Consider the following 12,008-nt stretch of genomic DNA (forward strand, 5'->3'; position numbering starts at 1 on the left):
CCTTTTATGTTAGCACAGCACTTCTGTTAGCATAGCATTCAGAGAGTACAAACAGTAGTGCAAGCTGCTAAAGTATTATATTAATGTAATGCAGAGTGTCCTTGTTTCGATAATCCTTCTTCCCAAGAAACTAATCACAGTTCATTTGAGTCCTACTTCTCATGCCTTTGAGGATGGCATGGGGTTATGAGCTCTGCCTCCATGTCCTCTGTCTTCTCTACTTTAGCACAATTATCAACTGCCCAATCTTATTGGAGGCTTGGAAAGAGGCTTTTGAGTCAATCTTGAAAAGGGCCACTTAAATTCTGACCATTGAGCCCCTTGAAAGCAGGATCACCTTGGTGACTACCAAATCTCTCCAAGCTTTTACATTCTCAACTATCCATTAAAAACAACATCGCCAATGTCATACAGAGTCTGGGAGGGGGTTAAATGAGGAAACAGAGCAAAGAGCCTACACATGCTCTCCTCCTTCTGTGCTGAAAGTCTGGAGCAGATGTCCCTCAGCGGACTTTACCGTTTTTAGGTCGAGATCTTTTGGGAATCTGAGGGTGTCTAAGGTCCTGCTGTGATGAGGGAAGCAGGTCCATCCTCACAAAATGTGGCAGATGATTTCAAGGGTTTCAAGGACCCAGAAGACTTAAGGCACCAAAGACCAGTGGCTAGGAAACCCCTGGATGCTACAGAATATCTAATGAGGAACAATGGATGTAAATGTGGAAAACAGGTAAAGGATCAAAAGAGGAAAAATAACTAAAATCTAATAAATAAATGAGAAAAGGAAAAAAAAAGGCAAGATGTGAAAACTTGGTTCGGTCAGAGAGAATATGTAAGAAATAAAGATCAACGTGTTGCTGCTGTACCCAGTCTAAGTTGAATACTTGTTAGTCATGGATTTAAGTAATTTGCAGAGTGCTTAAATAGTTAATTGTGGCCTTAGAAACATTTGACAACAAAGTGTATGCTAATCTGAAATATAATCAAGTTGTAAACACCAAATTGACCTTCCAGATGTCAAAGATGAATAATTCAAGTCAGCCCTTTCTAAGCCCCACCATCTAGTACATTACACTGATGAGGCTTTGCCTTCCTTCTCAGCTTCTCCATTTAGAATTAGGGACCATGGTTTCTGGAGGCTTCTTTGAACCACATACACAAACAAATTAGCTTAATTATTTACTGCTTTCCCAACTCAGATGAAATGATTCTGTTTTTGGTTTTTTTTTAATTACTTCCAAAAAAAGACAATCTCAATGCCAAGCAAGAGCTTGCCCCTGGTGCATCTTCTGCTACTCTGTTGCTCTGTCAGCCCTGATTCAAGGTCAGATTTTTGTATATCTATTTTCCTTCTCTCCTCTATTCCCTGAGGTGAGGCCCCACCTAAAGGAAGGGGCCAACCTAAACATGCACTCTAAGGACTGGTGTCAAGCAGACCTGAACACACTGGAATTTCCCCTCTGGCTCTCACAAGGCCTCGTTCCCTGTTTCCAGGCATAGGTAAAATTCTCTATCAGCAAAGCCACCAGGATGGGCTTTTACGAAAATTTTTTTTTTCAACCCAGTTCTCCACCAGGATGATTTTTTTTTCAACCCAGTTCTCCACCAGGATGATTTTTTTTTCCTCCAGTAGTCATTTGGCAGTATCTGCACACATTTTTGGTTATCACCACTGGAGGGGAGGAGGAGTTGCTATTGGCATCTGTTGGGTAGAGCCCAGGGATGTTGCTAAATATTCTGCAATGCACAGGACAGTCCCCCATAACAATTTACCAGATCTCAAACATCAATAGCCCTGAAGTTGAGAAATCCTGCTGCAACCCCAAAGCTAGAATATGAAAACAAATTTTTTCTGTTTTCTTTTTACAGGGTTGAATCAGAACTTCAGCTGAGGCCTACATCACAGCCATGACAACACCGGATTTGAGCTGCATCTGTGACCTACACTTCAACTTGTGGCAATGCCAGATCCTTAATGCACTGAGCAAGGCAAGGGATCAAACCCTCATTCTCACAGACTCTATGTGAGGTTTTTAACCAGCTGAGCCACAATGGGAAATCCTAGAGTATGAAGAATTTGACAGGACTGTTTTTATGTGTGATTCTCTTCAGTCCATTCACATCATATAGTTTTTTTCTGAGTACCTTTTCTTAAACTACATGCCCAAATTCCTAATAAACCCAGAAAACCTATTTACATGGGCTATCTAGCAGGATGGAGGGATCAACATGGAACCCTCCCACTCTCCTCACTTAATCTGGTGCTGAGGAAGGAAGACGGCTGGAAGGAAGGCAAGGAAGGAATCCCAGGTGTATTACTCAAGGGCCAGTTGAGTTTGAAAGGGTACTTAAGCTTCCTGAATCTCAGCTCCTCACTAAGAAAATGAAAATGGTTCTCATAAAGGTGTTCAGATTAAACAATAAATAGCCGTGTCTGATTGGCTGTTTGCCAAAGTGGGTACTCAATAAATGCCATTATTGATGTTTCTTATTAATGGATCCCAAAATGAAATGGAGCAGGACCCTATGGTCCTTCCCCCACCATGTCCTCCACCTGCCTTTCATCTGGGGGAAAACTTTAGCCAAAGAATAAGTTTAATTATAAAAATGAGAAAATACAGAAGCAAAGGAAAACAGTCAAATGAGACCAAATAATAAGAGTTTAGTGATTAAGCAAAGTCAAGTACCTTTAGTTCCTTCTCAAGGGCAATAGATAATATTCTGAGCCATGTCCTGTGAGCCCTCTTGTAGATACTGAAACCCCCACCAGATGGAAGAAGTTAACTACATGGTGACCAGACTGTAGCCATGACATCAGCTGCCATGATTCTGAGAACCGGCCTCAAAGAAATGGGAACAAACTGACCCTGGAACTGAAGATTAACTGTACTTAACAAAATCAAGATGATACTAATCAGATACCACATGACCAATTTCAAGATGACTGTCAGAGCTGAGTGTGCTGCTGATGCACATAGCCCTCTCTCTCTACCTATAAAAACTTTTGCCCACTGATTGTCAGTGGTGGGGGGAACTGGCATTTGGATAGAAGTCCACTCTCCACCTACCCAGTTGCCAGCATCTGAAATAAAGCAAACTTTCCTTTCCAGTCTTGCTTCTTTAGTGGTTTTAGAGAATCAAGCAGCCAGATCCCACCTTCAGTAACAAAGCTGTATTTTGCATCATAACCTGCAGAGGTCATTAAAATTCACATTCTCAGGTCCTAACCACAGAGGTTTTGATCTCCTATGGAAGGAGTATTTATAGAGAATATGCATTTTTTTTTAAGACCCAGAGATTCTGAACTACATCGTCTGCAGCCCATGTGTTGAGAAACTCTGCAGCATAGGAGTTGGCAAAGAACAACCTCAAATATTCTGAACCAGATGCTCTGATTCCTTGAAACTCTATAGACGAGGCAAAACTATAGTATTTCTTATTGCCTTCTTTTTCTCTGGAATCTAAATTCTGAGATAATCAATCTGAAGAGCCTCACTTTCCCCAAGCATATACCCTCCTGTCTGAGAGCCATCAACTAATTCATTGAGGTTTCCATCTCCTATTCCATAAGAGAAAGAGAACACTTGGCCACATGGGCCCATAGATGAAAGATTAGCAGAGAAAAAGTGGCATAGCCTGACTTACCCTCAGAGAACATTGTGGAGTCATGGAAAAATCTGTCATTAGAGTTGAAGAGAGTGGAGTTTCCATCTTAGTCCTGCCTTTTGCTTGCCCCGAGCCTCAGTATCTTCAGCTGTAAAGAGGAATGAAAATATGCACTTCTGTTATTAGCAGGTGCTCTCAACTACCTATTCCACATGGGTTAGTCATTCTGGAATTAGATCCTCCTGTATGTGGCAGACAATACTAGTTATTCATCCATTCTCCAATTCTTGCTTGCTAATGGAAGCCCATCATTTGGCAGGGACAGAAATGTACCCAGATAAAAAGCAACATACCTTACTCTTACTGGCATCTAGGAGTGGCCTGTGCCATAATGCTGGCCAGTAAGACCTAAGATTAATCCAGTTGAGGGTTTCTAGAAAAGTATTCCTTCCCTTTTTTCCTCTTCTCTTTTCCTCATGTTCTTCCTCCCTCTTCTTCTTCCTCCTATGAATATACTTTCTATTAATCAGAGTGTGTTTGTGAGGGTGGAGGTGAAGGTTTGTAAGTAGAGGTGGATCACTTCCATCCAAGAAGACAAAGATCTGTGCTAAGGATGATGGAGCAGGAAGCCTGGGTCTTTGGGGGGTCCTTAACACACTTTTGGGCTTTTCACCTCCAGACTTGATCCTACATGACAAAAATAAGCCCCCTATTTGTTCAACCACTATTGTTAGAATTTCATACTACAAGCACAATCCCTACCCAAACCTCTGCTTTGGAAGAGAAGTGCTTTGTTCCAGAAAGAAGATTGCTTACACCAGCAAAATTCAGCCTCCCGGGGTTAAACCTCCAACTTTTGTAGCTCTCCTATTTGCTGGGAACTTTCTAACTCAGATCTATCCTCTGGAATATTCTCTTCCAAGTCATAGCCTGTTGGGTGATCTTCTGACCTGCTGTTGACCTAAATGCTTCAGTTTTCTTTCTTTGATTTTTTCCCGCCTACTCTCATTTACCTTCCTGACTCTGATACTATCCTTCAAACAGAATAAAATGGTTGGATTTCCATTAATGAAGCTGTTTTGGTCCTCATGGCTGAGACTAAGAGGTGGAGTGAGGTGTAAGAGTGCAAATTTAGGGAAGCACTGTCTCACAGGTCCTGCAAGTAAAGAGTCAGTGTGCTAGAGTAAGTGCCTCCTTAAATTCCCTCAACTAGCCTCATCCTAGTGGCCCTCTCCCCATGCCTCTCCAGCCTTGCTAGCTACCAGCTTCTGGGCTGAACCCAACCTTCGATTTCAGCGTCTATCGAACTGCAGTTTATGACCACAATCTTTTGGTAAGATTTCTATAATGGATATGATACTTTAAAAGATGGTATACAATAGAATAGAAAATCCTGGAAAATGTCCATTTTATAGAAAGAATGCCTTACATAGTAAGGGAAGTACTGTTACTTTTCTATCAGTTATACATATAAGTATGTGTGTATGTTATGTATGTATGTATGTGTAGCACTGCGCCATGAGATAAAATGTACTGCTTACTTTGAATTATGGTCCAGCAGTTGGGGGAGAAAAAAAGGTTATTTTCTTTGCTCCCAGCTTATATCCCTTTTGATCTAGGTTTCTCACCTTCACACTAGATATCTGCAAATTTTCACCTGCAAATTTAGCTTATATATGCTCATAGAATATTTAGCATATGTTAGCTACCAGGAGCTTAGGTATGTGCTGAATAATGATTCCCAGAGTCATTATTGTTTGAAATGATGGAGTCCTTTGCAAAGGTATGGGAGAACTCCTCAGGAGTACTTAACAGCTTACCTTCCTCTTTTATAAAGATGTTTACCTTCTTAATATACCCATATGTGATCCTTTAAAGAAATCAACTTGAGCAAATTCCAGGGTTTGGGATCACAAAGTAGGTCAAGCCTGTATTATTACATTAGGAACTTTTGGGAGCATCAGTCTAGTTTTCCAAAATCCAGTTTCCAGAAGAGCCAGTTCTCAACTTTTGTGAAACTTGAAGTTTTTCAGCACACTTAGAGGGAAAAAAAAAAAAAAAAAAAAAAGCATCCTTGAGTCTTAGAATGACTCATATAAAACAGCGACCTCTATTTCTGCTAATATTTATATTGGTGCTAAAGATTTTACAATGGTTTATTAGAGTTTATGTGATCTATCCCATCTGAGAAGCCAAAATATATGTAGGAGACATCTACCACAATTCAATATAATGTATAATGAAAATGAAAAATGACATGTAGCCTTAAGACTACAACCAAGACAAAGAAGGGGAAAAAAAGTGTATGGAATTGTAGATGCAGCAAATATATCAAAGAGTAATCCAAATAGCTGGTGGGAGGTAGAGTACACCATTGGCTTGTTTGCAAGATGATACTTAATGGAGCTAATTTATCGCTCTTGCACTTTGACATATCATAGCCAGTCATGTCCACACAAAGTACCAGGGACAGGAAGATACAAAGAATTAGAGACTTATTACTTTGGATTTTTGAAACTTCATAGCCCTTCAGGGGAAGTTATATCTAGTCCTTAAATAATAATTCCTTGCTGCCTTAGTACGCTGTAGAATGTGTAGAAACAATGAGTGAATTTTTGAGCAAGGGTATGCAAATTTAGATATGTTTTTGGTTATTTACCTACCGGGCTACTTTAAAAACTGCCTGAGTCCATTAAGAAGTCCAAAAACATTTACTGAAGTGTCTTTTCCATTTACTTTGAATCATATGGAAAATGAGAAAATTCAGGTTCATGTATTTTATATTCATTTATAGTAATACATTAAAATGTTATTAGTAAATAATTCCTCTGTAGAGATCCATTGCATTTGAAACCATTTGGAAAATAAGCCTTTTATCTTTCAAACAAGAAGTTTTGTTTTGCCAAGTGTAAAAGTCTTGAACACAAACTCATTACAAGTGGATTTTTCTTCAATGACACAGCAAATGTTAATAATACAAATGTAAGTTGTACTTTAAGGAGTAAGACAGAGGTGGAAAAATTTTTTCTCCTTAACCTGTTCATTGTTTCCCCTTCTTTGCTTCCATGTTAGAGAATTATGAGCAAGGATGATGCAAAAATCATTACCACTGAGCTAAGTAGCCTTGTATGACTATAGCCTCCAAATTTAATTCAACAAACACTTATGCAGTATATGCTAAGTGCTCCACACATTAATTGATAACCTATATTATGCCAGGCACTTCACAATACACATTTTGAGCTGCTTCCTTTTAGCCAATGTTCATAACTGGATTAGACACTCTTCCTACCCTCATAAAGTTCAAATTCATTAACTAATCACCATTTAAACAAATGGTTAAATCTTTTACCTTTTCTTCTATGTTTCTTCGCTTTCAATTGAATACTAAGTAGGTTACAAGATATTTCATTTTTGGAAATTTATTCCACTTGTCCCCAGACTGGATGATTCACATTGTCTTCAAAATGCTTTTGGGTTTTGATCACACAAGTCCTGACAAAAATGTGTTCTTCAAAATTGCCAACATGAAAAGACAACATGACATCTGAAGATGAACAACTGTTCAATTTCAGTGTATTCATCTTCAAATGTCAATCTTGCAGTCCTCTGGATTTCAGTTTCCTCCTACATAAAGGAGGTTAGACCTAGTGTCAGTGATCACCCCTCCAACTGTCATTCTATAGATCTGTTTACATGGCTTGTTTGATCACACTGGACATTTGTTCATAAGAATCTATGAAACAAGTTTGCCAGAACCAAATTTTTAAAAAGTCCTTGTCCTATAACATACTGTCACATCTGCCCACAGGCAATAGAGATCCTTTTTTTTTTTTTTTTAATTTTTTTTTTCCCACTGTACAGCAAGGGGATCAAGTTATCCTTACATGTATACATTTTCCCCCCACCCTTTGTTCTGTTGCAATCCTTTTGTTGTTAAGAGAGAATTAATGTAGTCTTCTTGTTCTTAGTAGTTTACATCATCTATGATGATATTTAGGCTATAAAAGCTATAAAAAGATTCCCAGGAAAATATGCCAACTTGTGTAAGGACCATGCAAAAGGATTAAATCTCCTGTGTGTAGGGTTATGTTTATGTCTATCTACATACACATATGTACATGTATATCTCTACGCACAGCTCTCTATTTATTTTTTATGTGCATATGCATGTATGTCATATAGTAAGTGCCAGGACTTATTAAAGGCTCTATCTGCATTTTCTCATAAAATCATCACAACATATCTACAAGATAAATATTTTTTTTAAAAAAAAAGGAGTTTTAAACACAGAACATAATTTGCCCAAAGACACTAGTGAGAAAGTGACAGAGCTAGAATTAAAACTCCAGTTCATACAACTGTGAAGGAAGAACACCTACAATTTATATATATATATATATATATATATATGTAGAGAGAAATAACTTGTAACTTAAAAATTGTTGAAGTTGAGTTGTTAAGAGATGATTGAAAGAATGTTTCAGTAAGAAAATGTGCCAGTCATGAAGATATAAATTTACCCCTGAAATATTGCTTTGAAACTCTACTACTATCCTTATGCTGATGGAGAAAGTATTTCTGTTAAGGTAAAACTAATCAGAATTGGAATACACTCATTAGAAAACCATATGCAATATGTTGATCATCAATTAATAATTTTCCCCTTTAGTAACAAGAACGTCATAACCAACAAAACATCTGTGGTGATACGGTGAAGTTATATCTAGAAACGTATTAACCACAATACACAATTATGACGGTTCCTCACCCTATACTTTCTTTAGTAAAAATGAAAGCAATTCACATTTCACATGTTCAAATGCCAGTGCACAAAATAAGGACCCCCCAAAATGTCAAAATTAATGGATTACTTTGGATAATTATGTCTTGTTCTCATCATTTAAGTTGGTATTCCCTAAGTATCTTGAGATAGCCAAACAACACTATTAAATTAACAGTAAATAGAATCAAATCTTACTATGGAATATTTTATCACCATCTAGGACTTCCATACTATCCTTCTTGGCATTTATTGTGGGGCCAAAAATTCAATGCAATGCTAGATGAATAAACACATATTTTATACAACATCTATTGTGTTTAAATTTCTGTGCAGTTGTATTTACATTGGTTATTGACAGAGATTTTCCTAACCATAAACATTGCATTAGAACATTTTTTTTTAGGTTGCTGCTTTGCTTTCCAAATTTTTGAAAGCATTTCCAAAGGATTTTGCTATAAGGATAAAATAGAAACATACATATGAGCTTTGGGGATTTTTTGTTTTGTTTTTCTCTTTTTAGGGCCATACCTGCAGCATATGGAAGTTCCTGGGCTCAAACTGGAGTCAAATTTGGGGTCAAATTGGAGGTGCGCCTGCCAGCCTACACCACAGCCACAGCAACGCCAGATCTGAGCCACCTGCAACTACACTGCAGTTCACAGCAATGCCAGATCTTTTAACCCACTGAGCAAGGCCAGAGATCAAATCTGAATCTTCATGCAAACTAGTCAGATTCTGAAATAAAGTCTAGTTAACCAAAGAGTGGTGCTCCATTTGTTTCTATAGTTAGGAAAGGACTGTTCCTATCAGCTGTTACATTAGGCCACCTCTGGCAGGTTACTCAGTCTTTAGGTAAGAGTTTCTCAATGAGAGGTGGAGAAACTGCTATCCATCTCATCCCAGGCATACTGGAATCTTGAGGTTGGAAAGAGCAGCCATATACTTTAAAAATCACGTTGAGTTTTACAATAGATTGCTTAAAATTCTTCTTAGTATGAAATTACACACTGCTAAATTGGCAAAATCTCAGCTGGAATCATTATTTATAGATTTTGTGGTTTCAACTAGAAGGTGAAGGATAAATCATTTCTAGGAGACCATCTCATTATTTATAATTTTTAATAGTCATGAACATACATGGATTTAGCAAGAAGGATTAAATTTTTTAAAAAAACATGTCTTTAGATGACTTTTAAGTCAGCGCTACACATTCTCTGTACTGTGATTTATGATTTAGGCTATGCACCTCGACACCTGAATATATACCATCAGATGCTAAACAGACTGTCTTTTACTCTCATATTTTGCAAGATCTCTGGGAATTCTGGCCAACTGGAGACTCCTGAGATAATTCTAAAACCTTCTTGAAAAAAACCAAAAAACAAAAATAGAACAATTAAGGAGCAGATTATGAAAATAACATCTGCCAAGGAAAATATATCTTTGAGATTCCCTTTGACTAACACATCTCTGTGTCATTTGAAAGTGAAAGGAAAATGAGATTTGGAAGCCCCACCCCACCAAAAAAAAAAAAAAATCACAAATGTTTTGGTACCTAGTATACTGTGGTACTGGGCCTGGACCAATTACACCAACTTACGAGATTCCATTGTGAACATTTCTACCCCGCTGCTTGAAATGGGAGTCTTCCTTCATACCATAGAAATTATTAAATGCTACAAATCAATCACCTAACCTCCACCTCCAAGCATTATTATTAAATATTTGTTGACATTGATGGAGGAGATGAGAACTGCCTAATAACCTTTATTTTTGAGTCTTCCATGTAGTAAGAATGCCATGTCTTACTGTTAGTTTTATTTGATAAGTTTCTCTATAATTTTTATGACGGGAATTTCATTTTCAACCTGAGTGAAATGGTGTTCTGGCAATATTTTTCAATCCCTAAAGATTGAAATCCTTAAAGGATTGAACTTCTAATTTTATGCCTCGAAGAGAAAGATTTAGATAATATGAGCGTTTAGCCAGGAATTACCAGCTGTTCCGTGTTCTCAGCTTTTAATACCGGCAGGGTTTCCCCAGCAGTGGTCTAGTATGCTTTGAAATGTAGTGACAATACTCATGTATCCAGTCTTTTCCAATCTTCTGGCCCTTGCCCTTTGAGATATATTGCATCCCTTCTCTCACCCTCAGCCTCAAAGCTGTGCATCAGAACCACTTATACACTTTTTTTTTTTTTTTTTTTTTTTTTTTTTGCCACACCTGCAGCATGTGGAAGATCCTGGGCCAGGATGTGACTTCGTTTCACAGATGCAGCCTGTGCCACAGCTATGGCAATGCCAGATCCTTAATCCTCTGTACCACATGGGTACTTCCTAAATTTCTCCTTTTTAACAGCTTTATTGAGATACAATTGATAGACAAAGAACTGCATATATGTGGTCTATAATTTGCTGAGTTTAAACTGTGCAAAAACCATGATACAATCACCATTATCGAGGTAGTAGATATATCCAATACCTCCCAGAGTTTCCTTGTGTCCCTTTTGGGTTTTTTGTTTTTGTTTTTTTTGTTTGTTGGTTTGTTGCTTTTTAGGGCTGCACCCATGGCATATGGAAATTTCTGGCTAGGGGTTGAATCAGAGCTGTAGCTGCTGGCCAGCACCACAGCCACAGCCATAGCCATGCAGGATCTGAGCCTCTTCTCGACCTACACCACAGTTCACAGCTATGATGGATCCTTAACCCACTGAGCGAGGCCAGGTATCAAACCCTCATCCTCATGGATACTAGTTGGATTCATTTCTTCTGTGCCACAACGAGAACTCCTCTGTTTTTTTTTTTGTTTTGTTTTGTTTTTTTTAATTGAGGTATAGTTGATTTACAATGTTGTGTCAGTTTCAAGTGCACAGCAAAGTGATTCAGGCCATACACACACCCCCACACCCTCCCCACACACATATATGCTTTTCCAGATTCTTTTCCATTATAAGTTACTGCAATATATTGAATATAGTTCACTGTGTTCTTGATTTTGATAAGTATACTTCATATGGGATCTACCTCGTAGCAACATGGGAAATCAGCATGGAGTTTTCTGAAAAAATTAAAAATAAAACTACTCCATAAACCAGTAATCCCTCTTCTGGGTAAATATCGAAAATAATTAAAATCAGGCTCCGAAGATTATCTTCATTCCCATGTTCATTGCATCATTATTCACAATAGCCAACATGTGAAAACAACTCAAGTATCCATCTACAGATGAACAGATTTTTTTTTTAAATGTGGTATATAGATACAATGGGATAGTAGTCAACCTTAGAAAAAGAAGGAAATCCTATCATTTACAACAATATGGATGAACCTGAAGGAAAGCGCTAAGTGAAAAAAGCCAGTCACAGGGAGTTCCCATTGTGGCTCAGCAGAAACAAACCCGAGGGATTTAGAATAAATTCCATCCTCTTTTTACATATGATTCTATTGCCAGAATAAAATCAGTGATGGTCCTTATGCATACAGGAGTTTCTATGAGCTGTATATAGAATTGTAGTTCACACTTTCCTGGAACATAAAATTAAAAAACATTATCCAGAATCAAAAGTGGTCTTTACTACCCTTAGAAATGATAACAATCTAACACTTCTTCATAGGTGAGT

At 37.8% G+C, this 12,008-nt stretch overlaps 1 long non-coding RNA gene across 2 annotated transcripts in view; it reads right to left on the minus strand.

Moving 5' to 3' along the window:
- Positions 1-12,008, minus strand: part of LOC110255481 (uncharacterized) — a 170,614-nt gene that overhangs the window by 143,117 nt on the left and 15,489 nt on the right. Inside the window, exons 2-3 of one of the 2 annotated variants that reach the window (XR_014815919.1) lie at positions 5,424-5,640; positions 3,643-3,751 (exon numbers count right to left, since the gene is read on the minus strand). This is a non-coding gene — a long non-coding RNA (uncharacterized LOC110255481). The remainder of the gene's footprint in view (positions 1-3,642; positions 3,752-5,423; positions 5,641-12,008) is intronic. The other variant, XR_014815918.1, reaches the window with a different exon arrangement.

This window comes from Sus scrofa, chromosome 9 (assembly GCF_054392235.1).
Source record: "Sus scrofa isolate SSC_HxYL_T2T_F1_AM1 chromosome 9, Sscrofa_HxYL_maternal_Yorkshire_Landrace_v2.0, whole genome shotgun sequence".
Lineage (NCBI taxonomy): Eukaryota > Metazoa > Chordata > Mammalia > Artiodactyla > Suidae > Sus > Sus scrofa.